Here is a 12,723-nt window from a genome sequence, read left to right as displayed (position 1 = left end):
GGCCACATCTTGAGTACTGTATACAGGTCTGGAGGCCTCATTTCAAGAAGGATGTAGAGCTGCTGGAACGGGTACAGAGAAGGGCAACAAGATTAGTAAATGGAACAAAGGGTTGCTCTTACGAAGAAAGGCTTAAGTTTTGCAAATTACAGAGTCTGGAGACTAGGCACCGGCGAGGTGATCTGATAGAGGTGTATAAGGCTTTGAATGGTTTGAGCATGCTCAATGCCAATGGGATTCTTCATCTTTCTCAGAATAATCACCTCAGAGGGCATAAATTCAAATTGAGGAAGGACGGATGTCGGATAGATGTGCGGAAATTTGCCTTTGGCCAGCGGGTGGTTGGTTGGTGGAACCGACTTCCATCACTTGTTGTTGAAGTTGATAGCCTAAACAAATTTAAAGCTCAACTGGACAGGTATTTCGAACGAACGGAGGGGTGAAATGGGAGAGGGTTTTTTTTTTTTTTTTTTTTTGGCTGATGCTGAATAAGCTTGCTTTCTTGCATCATATGCCTCTACTAATGCTAATGCTAATGCTAATAAATTGCCATAATCAGAATTTAGATAGATGTTACAAAAAAGTTTTTGACTGGTGAAGCAGCCAAAAGATTAAAAAATAATTGCACTAAAAGTGGCTTATGCAAAAAATCTTTCTGATGCAAAGAAAAAAAGCACAGAGTTCTTTACTTATGTAAACTCTAGAAGGAAGGTGATGAATCAGATTGGTCCACTTGATATCAATAGTTTCACTGTTGATGATCCTGCTCAGATAGCTAACAAACTATGTAAATGAGTATTTTGCATCTATATTCACACATGAGGAGTTATTCAGGAAGGGGAGCACCAGCGGTGAATTAAACTCTGGCAGTGAGCTAGATGATTTTATAATAACTGAGAGCAAAGTGGAAGAGAAATTGTTGAAAATAAACATAAGAAAGGCACATGGGGTGGATGGGATTTATCCAGTTATATTAAAGGAGACAGCAAGGGAAGTAAGCAAACCCATAGCCATAATAATGAGAGCTTCCTTGGATTCAGGGGAGGTACTCATGTACTGAAGGTGTTCAGATGTGACCCCAATTCACAAAAGAGGATCAAAGGGCGACATAAGTAATTAGAGACCGGTTAGTTTAACTTCTGTTCCAGGGAAATTAATTGAGGCACTTGTTAAAGAAGTACTGCAGGAACATTTAGACAAGACTTCAGTTATAGCTCGGACACAGCATGGGATTTTGTTAAGGGGAAGTCTTGTCTAACCAATTTGATTGGATACTATGATGTGGTCACAAAGCAACTAGATGCAAAGAACTCTGTATAATTTTGATATCATATATTTGGATTTTATAAAGGCTTTTGATACTATTGCACCTGGAAGACTGCTGCACATCTTGGAGAAGTGTGGCATTGGAGGCAAATTGTTGCTATGGATAAAGGGATGGTTGAGTGGAAGAAGACTGAGAGTGGTAATCAATGGACACTGTTCTTCATGGGCAAATGTTATTAGTGGAGTTCCCACACAGGGTTCAGTGTTGTGTCCATTGTTGTTTTCTATGTTTATTAATGATATTGATGATGGTATATCAGCTTTAATGTCCAAGTTTCAGATGATATGGAAGTCGGCAGGGTTGTTAATGACACTAATGACAGTACACTGCTTCAGGAAAGCTTTTGACACTTGCGCATGGAAGACTATTGTACAAATTGGAGCAGAATGGTATTAAGGGTAAGTTGCTACAATGGATAAAAGGATGGTTAAATGGGAGAAGATAGAGGGTGGTAATCAATGGGTGCTGCTTTTCGTGGACTAATGTTATTAGTGGAGTCCCACAGGGTTCGGTGTTGGGTCCACTGTTGTTTTGTATATTTATCAATGATATTGATGAAGGTATATCAGGCTTAATGTTGAAATTTGCAGATGATACAAAGGTTGGCAGGGTTGTTAATGACAGTAATGGCAGTGTGCTACTGCAACAGGATCTAGATAATTTGGGCAAATGGGCTAAGAAGTGGCAACTGAAGTTTAACCTCGACAAATGCAAAGTACTGCATATGGGTAGAAGTAATCCCAGAGAAAGTACCAACTGTGTGGTACTACACTTAAGGTGGTAGAAAATGAAAAAGATCTGGGAGTAATTGTGCAGTCAGATGTGAAGTTTTCTGAGCAATGCAGACAGGCTGCAAGGGCAAGTCATGGGGTTTTGTCAATGATATATAGGAATTTTGCTAGCAGGGAGAAGGAGGTGATTGTCCCTCTGTATAAGGCAATGGTCAGGCCACACCTTGAGTACTGCGTACAGGTCTGGAGGCCTCATTTTAGGAAGGATGTAGATTTACTTGAGCGTGTACAGAGAAGGGCAACAAGATTTGTGAGGGGAATGAAGGGATCCTCTTACCAAGAGAGTCTTAAGTTCTGCAAATTGCAGTGGCTGGAGACAAGCACCTGCGCGGTGATCTGATTGAGGTGTATTAGGCCTTGAATGGGTTGAGCATGCTGAATTCTGATGGGATTCTTACACTTGTTCAGATTAAGAACCTAAGGGGGCATAAATTCAAATTAAGAAAAGACAGATGTAGAATAGATGTGCAGAAATTTGCCTTTAGCCAGCGGGTGGTTAATTGCTGGAACAAACTTCCATCTGTCGTTGTGGAAGTTGATAGGTTGAATAAATTTAAGGAGGAACTGGACAGGCATTTGGAGGGAATGGTGTGATTTTTTTTTTTTTTTTTTCGGCTGATGCTGCATAAGCTCATACACTTGCTTTCTTGCATCACATGCCACTACTACTACTACTACTACAAACAGGATCTAGAAAAGTTGAGCAGATGGGCTGAGAGGTGGAGTGCCTCCGTAGCCGGGTGGGCAGGAGCAGCAGTGCATGCTTCTTGATTAGACCGGGGTTTTAGCCCGTGACCACCAAATACGGAGGATGCGGAAAGGTCAGGGAATGACCACCGCATATCACAGAGCAATATGGCCTTAGTTGCTAATGCTCCTAAAAACCAAATAACAAAAAACTGAGAGGTGGCAACTGAAGTTTAACCTTGACAAATGTCAAGTACTGCATATGGAATGCAGTAACCCCAGAGTAACTTATCAACTGTGTGGTACTACATTGACAGTAGTAGAGAGTGAAATGGACCTGGTGGTTGTAATTGTGCAGGCAGATATGAAGTTTTCTGAGCAGTGCAGACGGTCTGACATGGTGTCTTGTCAATGATATAGAGTAATTTTTCTAGCAGGGATAAGGAGATGATTATCTCCTTGTATAAGGCAATGGTCAGGCCACACTTTGAATACTGTATACAGGTCCGGAGGCCTCATTTTAAGAAGGATGTAGAGCTGTTGGAATGAGTACAGAGAAGGGCAACAAGATTAGTTACAGGAACAAAGTGTTGCTCTTACGAAGAAAGGCTTAAGTTTTGCAAATTACAGTATCTGGAGACTAGGCACCTGTGAGGTGATCTGATTGAGGTGTATAAAGCCTTGAATGGTTTGAGTATGCTCAATGCTGATGGGATTATCCCTCATGCTTAGAATAATCGCCTGTGAGAGGGCATAAATTCAAATTGAGGAAAGACAGTTGTAGAAAAGATGTGTGGAAGTTTGCTTTTAACCAGTGGTTAGTTGATTGCTGGAACAAACTTCTATCTGTCGTTGTAGAAGTCGATAGCTTAAATAGATTTTAAGGTAGAACTATAAACATTTGAAGTGAGTGGATGGGTGAAATGAGAATGTTTTTTTTTTTTTTTTTTTTTTGACTGATGCTATATAAGCTTTCTTTCTTGCATTATGTGCCTTTACTAATGCTAATGTGACAAAATCCAATATCAAAGTTGTGCTGATTGTTTTTTTTTTTCGATGATGAGGGCATAGTGCACTACAAATTTGTGACTAGGTGGAAAAGCACTACTGCTGCTTTAGTTACGTTGAGGTTTCGATGCACATGCATGAGGATGTGTTGTGGAGACGAGCTGAAAAGTGAAAGGATGGTGGATCCTGCACCATTGACAATGAGGGGGAACAAAGGGATCCTCTTACCAAGAAAGGCTTAAGTTCTGCAAATTGCAGTGGCTGGAGACTAGGTACCTGCAAAGTGATCTGATCTGATTGAGGTGTATGAGGCCTTGAATGGGTTCAGCACACTGAATTCTGATGGGATTCTTCCACTTGCTCAGATCACAACCCTGAGGGGGCATAAATTCAATTTGAGGAAAGACAGTTGTAGAATAGATGTGTGGAAATTTTCCTTTGCCAGCGGGTGGTTAATCACTGCAACAAACTTCCATCTGTTGTTGTTGCGGAAATTGAAAGCTTAAATAAATTCAAGGAGGAACTGGACAAACTTTTAGAGGGAATGGTTATGTGAAAATTTTTTTTTTGTATCATATGCCTCTATTACTACTACTACTAATGCATGCAGTCACATGGCGATGGCAGTTCAGCAGTTCTTGGCTGCTGAACTGCTATCACCATTCAGCAGCCAAAAAATCACAGTCATGTAGCAGCCTCCTTACTCCTCCGACCTTCCTAGAAAATGAAAAGGCAAACGTGAAGATACAAATCTACGAACAATGTGGAGCAAATCAAATGCAACAGCGTGCCCCCACATATGTCCAGGCGCTGAGGAATGGCTCAAACCAGTTACAACCAAACGAAGAAGGGCAACAAGAAAAAAGGCAACCACTCTTGAAAACACCAAACTTGGTGGTTCTCAGACCGACAACCCTGGAAAACACTAAAAATGTCCAATCCAGCGAAGAACTGAAGGTTAAATTTATGAAAGAGATGAAAGATGACTTGAGGACTACTAGAATTAAAACAATAAGAAAAACAAGAAGCACAGGACTAATAATAGAAACAGAAAATAAGGAAGATATACAGGCAATAATGGAAAACCCAAAACTTGTCAAGTTAGGACTAACAGCAGAGCCGCCAAAAAAGCGTGGGCCTTCAATTATAATATTTAATGTAGACCAAGACGTAACGCCTGAACAACTAGCAACTGAAATTGTCACCAGAAATCTAAGGAATTTAGCCCAGGACGCGCAAAAAAAATGCACGGTAACACCAAGGTATTCAACCGGTACCAGATCGGGAACCAATAGGAACTGGGTAGTTGAACTAGACCCATCTGCATGGCAACAGCTGAAAAACTGCAACAGAATATATATAGAATGGGGATCCCACCGGTTCCGGGAGCATGTAGCGGTGCCGAAATGCTTTCGGTGCTGCAAGTTCGGACACACAACCCACACCTGTACTCAGACAACGCCTACTTGCGGCCATTGCTCTGGCAAGGGCCATGAGTACAAAACTTGCCCCAACAGGGAACAGGATCCAACCTGTGCCAATTGTAAAGCAGCCAAAATGGAATACACACATTCGATCAGAGATCCAAACTGCCCGGTCTATATCAAAGCAAAGGGTCAATACCAAAAGAGAACCGACTATGGAGACAAACAATAAGAAATATAATACATCCAAAATAGAGATCATCCAACAAAATGCGCAAAGAGCCAGAGCAGTGGCAGAACAGCTAAGGATAAAAGCTGACGAAATCAATGCAGACATTCTCATACTCCAGGAGCCGTACACCCACTCTAAACGGGTGTGTGGATACCCAATCACATATAAGATAGTACACAAAGAGGAAGATACCCCTTGGGCGGCGGTAGTGGTACGCAACCCAGACTACACAGTCACGAAAGTTAAACAACTATGCTTGTCATGGGCAGCTTGTGCCCACGTATTGACGCCGCTGGGCCAGTTCTACATAGTGGCACTGTACTGTAGACCGGGGGAGGACATTACCCCAGCTACACAATACCTTCAAGTTTTGGTAGACTTGCTCCCGGACGAGAAAATAATCATAAGGGGAGATGTCAATTGCCAATCCCCCACCTGGCACAGCCTGACTCCGGACAGAAGCGGAACTCGGAACGGGCAAATACTAGACGAATATCTTTCTAACTCCCCGATCATGGTACTAAATCGGCCGCACCAACTGCCCACGTTCTGTAACACACTGTGGGAGGCCACGATCGACGTCACGCTGTCCACTAGGAACGTCGCAGGCTATATAAAGGATTGGGTTGTTCCTGATTCGTGGACAACGTCCGATCACAGAGTGATTACCTATCAGATTGCAAGGTCACTTGACAGAGCCCCAATATCCAAGCAAATACAATGCCGTTATGCCATTTGCAAAGCAAATTGGGAACGTTTTAAGGAAATCCTAATACCAGCAATGGTCCAACATCTAACTGAGACAAATCAGCTCGAGGAACCCAATAAAACTCAAACTAAAGTAACCAAGATAATAACAGAAGCCAGCAATGCAGCAATAAAAAGAAGAAGCCCGATCCGGGGGGCTGTCCCGTGGTGGACCCTGGAAATTCAACAGCTCAGACGGGAAACAATTAAAAGAAGAAAACAATTCCAACGGGCAAGGCGCACATGGCCGGCCCATGAGGTTGAAGCTTTAAGGGAAAGATATAGAGAAGCCAGAAACAGCTACACAAATGCGATCGTCAAGAGCAAACGCAAGGCCTGGGAGACCTTTGTTAGCACAAAGGGAACACCGAACCCTGGGGGTGTGGTATACAAGATAGTGACGAATAAACTTCCCAGGGGGGGAAGTCATTTCAACCACCCAGACACCACAAGGTGATTATACCACCACGTGGCAACAATCTATAAGCAATATATTGGATGCCATCTTCCCGAAAAACAATAGAGCCAACACTGCCAGAGCAACTTATCATCTGTCGAGATAATGAAGTTTACTCAACAGACACTCAGGAGCCACCCTTCACACGCGATGAACTACAACAAATGGCAACCCTGATAAGAAATAATAAATGTCCAGGCCTGGACTACTTAGAACCCGAAATTATTAAGAAGACCGTGGAGATCGTTCCAGATCTCCTCTTACACCTATATAACAGCTCCTTGGCTAAGGGCATCTTCCCCAAAAAATGGAAGACAGCAAAGGTAAAATTAATCGCCAAAAATTCGAACAAACCACCCCACCTGCCAAACTCCTATCGGCCAATAGCCCTACTGCCGGTTGCAAGCAAACTGCTTGAAAGACTACTCTGCACAAGGATAAATCAGCATTACCAGGCAGCAAAACTCACAGAGACATCGCAATACGGATTCAAGAAGGGTTCGTCTACTGTGGAAGCCTTGCGTAGCCTATCGGAATCAGCAGCAAACTGCAATAATAAATATCTTCTAGCCATCTCCGTTGACTTCGCTGGGGTGTTCGACACCATTTGGTGGCCGAGCGTACTGGCAAGACTAAGGCTGGCACAAGTGCCGATCAACTTATACTCCATAATTAGGTCATATCTCTCCGAGAGACGCATCATCGTGGAAGCACCTTATGGTAGAGTGAATCGTGATGTCCACAGGGGCTGTCCCCAGGGTTCTGTTCTGGGGCCGCTCCTGTGGAATATGGTTTTGGATGGGTTCTTGGCTTTGCACCTCGGTGATGTGCGCTCCCAGGCCTTTGCTGATGATTTGGTCCTCACCATTGCTGCAGATAGCCGGGCCCAGCTAGAGGAAAAGGCCAATCAGGCAATGCTGATATTGCAAAACTGGACCAGAACCCACTGCCTGACGATATCAACAACAAAGACGTCCTCCGTCCTGCTAAAAGGCAAGCTTGATATATGTAGACCACCACAAATAAAGGTGGGACCTACCACAATAAAATTAGTGACCCAGTTAAAATATTTAGGAGTTATACTGGATGGTAATCTTACCTTTAAACACCATCTAACTTATATCAGAGCCAAAATCAAAAGATACTCTGGATTGGTGGCTAGGATCGTCAGGCGGGACTGGGGGTTAAACCAATGCACCCTGTCATTGTTTTATAAAACAACCTTCCTACCGATCATCACTTACGCCTCAGCAATATGGTTTTCCAAAACAGGAACTGTAGTAAACCGACGCATCCTTGATGCAACGCAAAGAACAATCCTACTGACAGTTACACGTGCTTGTAGGACAACCAGTACCCACGCGCTGCAGGTCTTGGCCGGAGCTCTTCCCCTTGACTTAGAGATCATGCGTAGGGGAATGAACTACCACATAGAGAAAGGAATACCTCGTACATACCATGGCTATACTGTGGACGTTAATGCACCACAAAAAAATGAAAAGACAAGGCTGCAAAAACACCTGATACAAGTTTGGCAGGAGCGCTGGGCCAACTCAAATAAGGGAAATATCACCAGGAAATTCATTCCGAACATTGACAGGATGTACCCCAGTCCCCCAACTTGGTTTCAACCTGGCTTATACACCACCTATTTATTGACTGGTCACGGGGCCTTTAAAGCCAAGCTGGCAGCACTGGGGATTGAGGTGGATCTGAGATGTGCCTGTGGGGAGCTTGAGTGCTGGGAGCACATTATGTATGATTGCACCCATTATGAGGACCTCAGGTGCAGACTGATCACTGCAATACACTACCTCCCCAAGAACTTGGAATCACATCTATTGGACTCACTTGAGGAATACAGGGAGCTAAAGGAATATGCCCAAAAACTATTTGGTAGGCGTAAAACACTGATAGCCATCTATAGAAGATGATAAAAAAAAAAAAAAAAAACAGAACACGCATGGAGAGGACTCAAGGAGAACCTCGCCCAGGAACCTGCTTACTACTAATCATCTAAAACCAGCGATCACAAGAATAAGCCCATGGAGCTGCGGATCTTCCCATGATGAAGAGAACCACAGCCATAGCTAACAGACCAACAATGGACCTGACCAGTGTTCATAGCTGAGGGAAAATATGGCTACCAATGACAGAGAAGACCAACGAAGATAGAGAAACTCCAAGTTGCTGCCTCAACAGAGCCATATTGGCTCTATGCTCTGCACTCTCTTGTGCAGTGCAATTCTTTTACTCCCACACCCGGCAGGGGAGGGAGGTGACGGCTTGCTGTCGCCTCTCTTCCCTGCCACACCATTTCTTCCCTCTGGTGGGGCATGGGCATGCCTCACTGAAAAATTGGGGGTCACCTACCCTATCGACCCTCTTCTTCCTATTTCACCCCCCCAGCCTTCACTCTCCCTCCCAGCACTTTTTTCTTGCATAGCCCTACACGTCCAAATTTAAAATACACCAAAAAATTTCGCCCAACCTTTTCGGCACTTTAGAAACAGGCTTTCAGCGTCAAACCCCGTATTAGTGCTTTAATGTAAGTGATTTAAAATCAACCGCGGTCATTCCAATTTTATTTTAGGTCCTAGCCACTAAAATCCCAGGAAAGTAAGTGGCAGGACCTGCCAGAGTACAATTGACTCAATGGTAACACCCGGCTAGCCTCCACGTGGCGAGGTATGGGCAACGTCTGGTCCCATTAGGGGCCTGGCGGCCAATAAGCCGGATAAACAATGGGCACAACATATAACACTACTCATGACCCACACACTTCTAAATCTCTGGCTTTGACAGGGTACTGTCACCGATACATAGAACATTCGCGGAGATCCCAGGAGCCGCTAGACCCTCAATACCTCATACCTCCTCCGACCTTGCATCGTATGACTTCTGGCTATTCCCTGAACGAAAATGGCACTTCAGGAAGAGGATTTACATCATCCTTTCAAAGACAAAAACTTAAAATAACAAAGTAATATAAATGTGATTATGGTAGTAATGGTCCCTTCAGGTGCACTCACAACTGTATTTATGTTTTGTCTGTGGAAGAGTTGTTTCAGCCCACATAACGTGCAAATCAACCCATCCACAGGCTGATTTGCATTTCATGTGAACTGAAACACTTGGAATAAGTGCGGAATCACACTGCTATCACTTCACGAGACTTCACTTGTATACATGTCTAATGTCAAATGTGGGGGAGCTATATTTACCAATTAGTATATTGCTTGGAGACACTGTTGCCATTCACTGTATTCACAAGATAACATGTCAGGCTTCAAGGCTGAATGACATTGTCAGGAGCTCAGATGTTTCTGTTCGAACAGAAATTTCATTAGGGTTGGCCGGGTGACAAGAGGAAAATGGAGGAAATGCTAATAGAAAATTAAATTAGAAGTAAATAATTTGATTTGAGTGCACAAGTAAGAATATCCGAAAACGAATACAACAACATCAAGGACATTGCTCCTGTGCACCCTCCACTTTGTCCAGCTACTCGGCATACTCACTGCAAATTTCCAATCACAGAGACACTCAAAAATGGCCAAAGTAGAAAAATAGACCAACAGTATTACAATTAACAAATTTAGAGGACAAACAAGTCGATCATTTCAATTTATACAATCATAACAGTTTCTTACAAGTTCAATTTTTAGGGTTGAGAAGTAGTTTTTTGTTGTTATTAAATTTCATTAAAATTTTTGTTTGGTATTTTGACAGAATAAATCTTTATTCAAAATTAAACTTGCAGTATTTCAACTTTCCTTAAACATATAACTAATTTTTCCTTAGCGCTGATGGAATTTCGAAATTGCGTGTTTTGCCCTTGAATGTCATCCTTAATTGGATTGTATAGGAAATTAAATTCTTCTTTATTCATCTGTAAGTACATCTTGAAATGATTTTCATCTTCTAAGTCCTGCAGTAAGTGATGGAATTTGCGTTTTTCTCTTCTCTTCCAGTTGATGTCGTGTATCCATTGCGTACTCTCCTTTTTTTTTCTTGGCTATAAGAAAAGCACATGCATTTTCTAAATCTTCTTCAAAATCTGAAGAGGATGAACTGTGGCAATTCATTTCGCTTCAGCTTTCCTCAAAGAGAATGATACATATAAAATGTTACAGGTTGCCAGACGTACCCCTTTTGGAATTATAATAAAATTTCCAAGATAGATACCCCTTTTTTAACATTTGAAATGGGGAATTTGAAAAAAAGCAGAAATCATAAAACACCCTGTTTAGATGATTATTTAGGAAGAAAATAAGAATTAACTGACGATAAAGTTGTTGTTGAAATGCACCCTTAAAGACTCAAAAAAATGACCTTCTATCCTATTTACAAAGAGGGTTGTAGAATATTTATATTATGCTTACTTTATAACCTTTTACATTCTACTTGACTTCTTTTTTATTTCGTTGTAATGGTTTAAGGCTCAGGCAACACTTTTTTTTTTTTTAAATTCCCATATCAATATCGATTTGCTGTATGAAGAATATGTTTTGTTGAAATCATTCCATAAAAATATTGTGACAAAAGACCTCAAAAATACCACAGATGTTTGGATAAAAATTTTAAATGCGTATGAAGTACGTAATACAGGAAAAAATATTAATTCTGTTTTTGCTTTGCCTCACTCAAATGCAATGAGTGAGGGAGTATTTAGCTTAATGTTTAATGCATGGAAAAAGAATAGAAATAAGAATGTTGTAGGAGAACCGTTGCTAAAAACCAATCACAATATCTCATGCAAAGAATTTTATGCAAATGCACTAAAAATGAAAAACTGTTAAAGAAAATTCGCTCAAATGTGAAAAGTATTGCAAGGTAAATATTTTATTTTTGATAAAATAAATCAGGTTTATTGAATGTGTATTGTAAACAATTATGTAAAACATTGGATGTTAATATTTATAAAAAGTTTCCTGTAGTTTTCTTCTCTTGATATATAACTTTAACTCTTGCATAACTCTTTATAAATCTTGAAATTTTTTTTAGGAGCATTAGCAACTAAGGCCATATTGCTCCGGGGATATGCGGTGGTCAATCCCTGACCTTTCTGCATCCTCCATATTTGGTGGTCACGGGCTCGAACCCCGGTCTAATCAAGAAGCGTGTGCTACGCACTGCTGCTCTTGCCCACCTGGCTAAAATCTTGAAATAAAATTTTCCGAATTAAACGAATTAAAGCGCAGGCTATAATTTGGTTAATTTTATTAAAATTTGACAAATTTTGCATTCCACGAACTTGTAAAAATCTACAAAATATAGAAATAAAATGGTTTTTATTGAAATTGTTCGGTTTTCTTAAGATATAATGTGAGTACCCCTAAACGAGGAATGAATACCCCAAACATAAGCATGAGTACCCTGAGATCAAATTTTTAATCTGGTCACCGTACATTACAGTGTAATGTAGGGTGACCTACATTACTTCTTCTCTGACCGACTTCATAGTTTACACTAAACAGAGACATGACGAGAGTCCCGTGACGTGATAATAGTGTGTTTCCACCTTAACTCTCAGGGGGAACCCTACGCTCGTTACAACCCTGAGATTGGCTAACTGCAGCCTTGAATGAAGAGAGCTTTAGATATTCTTCTAGTCATTGATAAGAATCAAACCAAGACTTCTTCAAATGAGTGACAGACGGTGATGTATTGTGCTGACTAGGCTGCCATGGAAGATTAATATGAATACAGTCAGTCCTCGTATAACACGTGTTTGCACTACACGAATTCGATCATACACGATTTATACATAGGGGAACGATATCTCATATAACACGAACCGAATTCGCTTATGCATGATTCACCTTTGTGTTTACAAGAAATGACAGTCGAATGCAGAATCACCCCAACCGAACGCAACACGATAGGAATGAAGAGAAGATTCTGAAAATGTATTTATGTTTTTTATATCAGTGAAGGGGAAACACATTTCACCATAATAACGTAAAAACCAACACAATTCCAGCTATCGGTATAATCGCAAATGCAATTAGATCGAGTTTACTACTAGTTTATAACAGATTCCACTA

This window comes from Mastigoproctus giganteus, chromosome 10 (genome assembly GCF_048544385.1).
Source record: "Mastigoproctus giganteus isolate SK-2022 chromosome 10, ASM4854438v1, whole genome shotgun sequence".
NCBI classification, from domain to species: domain Eukaryota; kingdom Metazoa; phylum Arthropoda; class Arachnida; order Uropygi; family Thelyphonidae; genus Mastigoproctus; species Mastigoproctus giganteus.
The sequence above is the reverse complement of the archived record's forward strand: the minus strand, read 5'-3'. Positions refer to the sequence as shown.